Consider the following 6,594-nt stretch of genomic DNA (forward strand, 5'->3'; position numbering starts at 1 on the left):
CATTGTGCCCCAGCGCTCAGGTGTCACAATGTTCGTCTAGCTACTTCCTGTGTTTAAGCAGGACCAACACACCTGTGTGGGCCTTCCATCCAGGGCTTGAGTTCCGCCTGCCGTTTCATCTCCACTGTTGTTCCAAGCTCTACTAGTTGTATAATGATAATAAAGACACTCCGTTACCTTTCATGTAATAAAAAAAAAGAAAGCACTCCGTCTTCAGGCCACTAGTGGCCCATCGGGACCATCCGACCGCCTTGTCATCCCCCGCTGAGGATGCGGATAGGATGGGCATGTGGTCAGCACACCGCTCTCCCGGTCATTATGATGGTTTTCTTTGACCGGAGCCGCTACTATTCATTCGAGTAGCTCCTCAGTTGGCATCACGAGGCTGAGTGCACCCCGAAAAATGGCAACAGCTCATGGCCGCCCGGATGGTCATCCATCCAAGTGCCGGCCACGCCCGACAGCACTTACCTTCGGTGATCTGACGGGAACCGATGTATCCACTGGGGCAAGGCCGTTGCCTTTCATGTAATAAGCATTACTAATTACTTAGATGGTACCGGCCGCGGTCGCCGAGCGGTTCTAGGGGCTTCTGTCCGGAACCGCACGACTGCTACGGTCGCAGGTTCGAATCCTGCCTCGGGCATGGATGTGTGTGATGTCCTTAGGTTAGTTAGGTTTAAGTAATTCTACGTTCTAGGGGAATGATGACCTCAGAAGTTAAGCCCCATAGTGCTCAGAGCCATTTGAACCATTTGAACTTAGAAGGTGTACGTGACAATGTCAGTTTCCTTTATATATTCATACATACGATGTACAACCTATCACGTGATACCTAATTGTGTTTGTAGATCACGGATGTGGATCAGTTCTTGTAAGGTGCGAAATTATAGCCATCTTACAACATAAATGGTCGTATCTTTTGATTGTATTAATTTAGAAGTTTAAATTTTTTATACTACGCGGGCACAATGTACCTCAGTTTGTGACGTAAATTGGAACTTGATACGTCTACCGTTCCTGAGAAAGAGGGGATACCAATGGACAGAGATTCGGATGGAAAAAAATAACAAGAATATTTTTTTCGTTTTGTATTACTATAAATTAACAGTTTTCGAATTTTTCCTTTACTTTTGATTGGAAATCTGTCTTCTTCTCACATTTCATGATTGCAAGCCAACGGGAAGCACCCCATCGGTTTTGGCGATGTCAAACGGCCGTGTCTTTTTACTGTATTGAGTTAAAAGCTTAAATTTTATACGTTTCCATCGGACTGCAGACCTCAATACGTGACACAACATTTCAACTTGATACCTCTAACCCTTCCTGAGAAAAAGGGGCGTTAACTGTTGGATAGACAAGGAGACAGAAGGACAACACAGTGATCGTACAAGGGTTCCGTTTTTGTCGATTGAGGTACGGACCCCTAAACAGCTGCACTTTTATACAGACAACGTTACTGTTGTCCGCGTAACAAGAAACCTTCTTTCTACTCACATCAAAAGTAAATTCAAAACAAAGACAAAAACTACACACACACCGCGCGCACGTACGCACACACACAGAGAGACTTAGGTGCGCGTGCGAGAGATAAAGGGAAGCTGTGAGGGAGTCGAGAGCAGTACGCGGTTGGACACGTGGCTGGCAGCACCAGTAAGCCGTAAGCCGAGCGGGCAGCGTGCAGCCACCGAGCCGAGGCGGCGAGTGGTCCAGGACCGCGCGCGTCCAGGCCACGTGCCGTAATGCAGTTAGGCCGTAACGTCATTTTGAATCCGAGAGCGCGGCGGTTGTCAGCTCCGCAGGCCGCGGGGTTTCGGGTAACTAGATTGGCGCGGCGGCAGCGGCGGAGGCGACCACTGCGTTGTGGACGGCGGGCGGTGTCCCGCGCGGGTGAGCCCAGCCGCTCTTTCCATTCTATCATCGACACGCCGCTCCCGCGAGCGGTACCGTTTGGTCTGGCTGCATTGACATCAGCCACTCCCGCTTCTATGCGTCACATAATCACCAACTACTGTCGTGTCTACTGCTCGATCCGAGTCTAGCGCGGATACGAAATCTCGGATGATTGCCTGCAATGTTATCTGCCTCTCATTTAACAACCCATAGTCTCATTTAACAACCAGTACTGAAGCAAAATAACACATGACGGACAAAGCAAAGAGGATATACAAAGCAAAACAGCACTAGGAAAGAGAGCATTCCCAGCCAAAAGCAGTCTTCTAATACCAAAGATTGGCTTTAATTTGAGGAAGAAATTTCAGGAAATGTATAAGAGATAGTCGAAAAGTTTCCGTTCGTAGGCCACATTGACGCCTTGCTTACATGTCTGTGCTTATACAGGGTGTTCCACAATACATGTTACACACTTCTCGAAGTTGTAAAGAGGACTTGGTAGACCAAGTGTTTCTTGAGAACCCATGACCAGAAACGTCACTCAACGACGCTACAGAGCGTCAGAGTTACAGTTGCCGGCACCAGTAAATGTATGTACTTGTAGGGCGATTTCCGTGACTAGGATGATGGAGACGGATAAATATGGCCGGCCGGAGTGGCCGAGCGGTTCTAGGCGCTACAGTCTGGAACCGCGAGACCGCTACGGTCGCAGGTTCGAATCCTGCCTCGGGCATGGATGTGTGTGATGTCCTTAGGTTAGTTACGTTTAAGTAGTTCTAAGTTTTAGGGGACTGATGACCTCAGAAGTTGAGTCCCATAGTGCTCAGAGCCATGTTGAACGGATAAATATATCAGTTTCAGCTAAGGGTCTCTGTACAGGAAACGAATGAGTTGAAAGTTATAAATCAGTGGTCCTCAGCCTAGGGTTAATTACCCCCTGAGGGATAAAATGAAATTTCCTGAGGGGTAAAAATTCAACGATTCGATTCTGTTTCAGTCACGAAACTATCAGGTTGACTCAAATGAAAACCTTAAATTTGTAATAACAAACCGAAATTTCGCGCCGTTGTCCTGTAATTTAGTAAGCGTGCTACAAACAGCGTGCCGAATGGCCTGTAGGTGGCAGCATAATGCAGATGCACACATACCGTCGCAGTATCAGTATAAAGATTGCCGCCCCACTTGCGACTTGCACCAGGGAAGAACAGCGTTCTGTTATTCGGTTTTTGCGTAGCGAAGGTGCGAAACCTATTGAAATTCATCGACGAATGAAGGTTCAGTACGGTGATGCATGTTTGTCACAGCACTAAGTCTACGAATGGAGCAGGGAGTTCGCAAATGGTGTGACTTCAGTGGACGATGCTCCTCGTCCAGGTCAGGCAATTGAAGACATAGTGAAGGAAAACTGCCGAGTGTCACTGAATGATATTGCAGCATATTTACAGATTAGTAATGGGTCAGCAAAACACATTGTGCATGATGTGCTCCTGTTTCACAAAGTGTCTGCAAGATGGGTGCCACGGCACCTGACTCCTGAAATGAGAGAATGACGTGTTGATGATTGTGAAGAGCTTCTTCGGCGTTTTGAAAGACAAGGTGATGGCTTCGTTGCAAGAATCGTTACTGGGGAGTAGGCCTGGGTTCACTTCCACCAACCGGAAACGAAGAGAGCGAGCAAGGAATGGCGTCATTCCTCATCACCAAAACCAAAGAAGTTTCGAACAGAACCACCAACATGGAAGGTTATGCTGACTCTCTTTTGGGACGAAAAAGGCGTGATTTTGGAGCATTACGTGCCTAGAGGGACCACTGTCACCAGTGCATCATACACAGAGCTCCTAAAAAATCATCTGAGGCCTGCAATCAAATCAAAAGCGACGTGGATTGCTGTCAGCATGTGTGCTTTTGCAACATGACAATGAAAGGTTCCACACTACCCTACAACAGTTGCAACAATCACAGATCTGCATTTTGAGTGTATTTCGCATCCACCATACTCACCAGACCTTGCCCCAAGTGATTTCCATATGTTTGGACCACTCAAAGACGCAATGGGAGGAAAGAAGTTCCGTTCTGATGAAGAGGTACGCCACGCGGTGCATGAGTGGTTGCGCGGACTACCAAAAGAATTTTTTTCTAAAGGAGTTTATGTACTTTGTAACCGGTGGGGGACTTGCACTGAGCGTGTGGGAGATTATGTTGAAAAGTGATACAGCTTTGTACCACTTCTGCACAATAAGTAACATTTTTTACAAAATTTTAAGGTTTTCATTTGACTCACCCTCGTAAATTATTTCCAAAAGATCATTATTATTATCACAATTCTGTAAGACTCTTAATACTAATTATATAAGTTACCAATAATTAATTTTTATCAGTTAGTAGCATTAATGCGGTGGAGGTTACAGGCTCATGTTGCCTACCCAGTACACACATAGGCTGTGCTTCGTCCCGTACATCGCTGGTGATAAAAATAAAACACATACATAACAAATGCTAAATATCTCATGAAAATGTCTTCTCCAAATTATAGATAGTACCTGCAATAGTCAAGAAAATGTCTCATTACTCACTTCGAACAGATAAATGAATTAATTGACAGCAAGACACAGCAGTAACTACGTAAAGTCTACTACAGTGCTGTGCACAGTTTTATTATTATTATTATTAGAGTAGTTAGACATAAAGGATTAACAGCCTGAAGTCGTCCAATTTCTGTCAGTTCAGAAGTAAGGACTGCAGCAGTGAAGTGGTTTACAAACATAAGTACTGTGCACGCATGTGAAGTTGTTTGATTTTAAACGGGGTTGCGATGTACAGATAAAGCATGTGCCGTAGTGGAGAAGAGTAATGCAGGGGAAGCCTATTTTGTAAATGTGTACCTTCACTGTGGATACTTATATTTCTTTTCTGAAAACTAGCTGTGAATAGCACTTGCGATGCATCACGAATTTCTTCTCCATTCATTGTAAAACACATACAAAAACTAAATATCATTCACCTTTCATCATTTTAAAACTAAAATTCTTCCGAGAAAAGTCTTTCATTCTGCAGTTTAGTTACGTACTAAAGTTTGTCATAATGCGATCGAGGGAAAGCAACAGCAAGCGAAAACCGTTCTGATATTTCTGACAGTGATACTGTTGTTGCTAAGATAGTATGTTGCTAAGATAGTAGGGTAGGCAACTTTCAGAGGTGGTAGTACGGACCAAGATAAAAAAAAGTCTAGAAACATGGGCTCTAATATGCGTATCGTAAGAACTATGAACACTTGTTAAATAGACGAGATGTGTTTCACACTAGCGAAGATGAACAAGTGCTCATAGCTCCTCAGGTATGCATTTTACAGTACGTGTTTACTGGGCATTTTTCCTTGTTTTTCTCCATGCTACCACCTCTGAAACTTCCCTACCCCACAATCGTAGCAACAACAGTATCGGTGCATGTATTCCACTGTCAGAAGTATCAGAACGATTTTCCCTTATAGCTCCCCACCCGTTCGTTTGCGGTACATGGACCCTTACCTCAAAATGATACATTTATCCTTCTCCATCATCCTAGAAAGTTTGGAACATCACGGAAACACCCTGTATACAAATACATTTCCAAGCGCCTGCGCCTATAGCTTTAATGCTGTGTTGCGTCGTTGGATGACGTTTCCGGACGTAGGTTCCATGTAAAACTTGATCTACGAAGTCCCCTCTACATCTTCTAGAAGCGTGTAACATGTATTGTGAAACACCCTGCGTACCCGAATCGGTGTCGCGCTGTGGTGAATATACTCTGCAGCAATGCCCTGAAACAGAAACGTTTCGATCGCCCTGCAAACATTTAGAACACAACATTGTATATGAATCGTGAACTGTAGCAAAACCAGAAAAGAAGAGGCAGAAGGATGCTGAGGATTAGCTGGACTGATAAGATGAGAAAAAAGAAGATCCCCCTCAGAAACGGTGAAGAGAAAATATGTCTTAAACGTTGATAAGAAGAAGCGTCATGTATTAAGATATCGAAAATAACTTCCATTATACTTGACCTAGCTGTAGAGGGTGAAACCTGTAGGGGAGGACAGAGACTGGAATACACCTCACAAAAAAATGAGGACGGCCCGTGCAAATCCTACTCTGAGATGGAGGGGTTGGCACAATAGAGGAATTCTTTGCCAGCCGCACAAAACTGATGGATGACTGAAGACCCAAATAAAGTTTCACTCTAAAATTTCTGAATACCTCCTAAACTTATTGCCCGAGGTCACGTATTCTACGTTACTAATATTTTGTTACTAGTCATTTCCAATCGATATAATACGAGGTCAGGCCGCGTGGGATTAGCCGCGCGGTCTAGGGCGCTGCAGTCATGGACTGTGCGGCTGGTCCCGGCGAAGGTTCGAGTCCTCCCTCGGGCATGGGTGTGTGTGTTTGTTCTTAGGATAATTTAGGTTAAGTAGTGTGTAAGCTTAGGGACTGATGACCTTAGCAGTTAAGTCCAATAAGATTTCACACACGTTTGAACATAATACGAGGTCACTCCAAAAGAAATGCACACAATTTCTGTAAAAATACTGATTTCATTCTGCATGTGTGAAAGTTTTACAATGTGTAGATACATCCTTCCGGCTTGTTTTCAAACTTTGTTCAACCTCTTTCCGTGAGTGCCGCCGTCACAGCATGTCTTCATGATGGATGCTACACTTAACGTTCG

At 44.6% G+C, this 6,594-nt stretch overlaps 1 pseudogene; it reads right to left on the reverse strand.

Moving 5' to 3' along the window:
* Positions 1-404: 404 nt before the first annotated feature.
* On the reverse strand, positions 405-522 carry LOC126264088 (5S ribosomal RNA; annotated as a pseudogene).
* Positions 523-6,594: the final 6,072 nt, after the last annotated feature.

Source organism: Schistocerca nitens, chromosome 6 (assembly GCF_023898315.1).
Source record: "Schistocerca nitens isolate TAMUIC-IGC-003100 chromosome 6, iqSchNite1.1, whole genome shotgun sequence".
Classification (NCBI taxonomy): Eukaryota; Metazoa; Arthropoda; class Insecta; order Orthoptera; family Acrididae; genus Schistocerca; species Schistocerca nitens.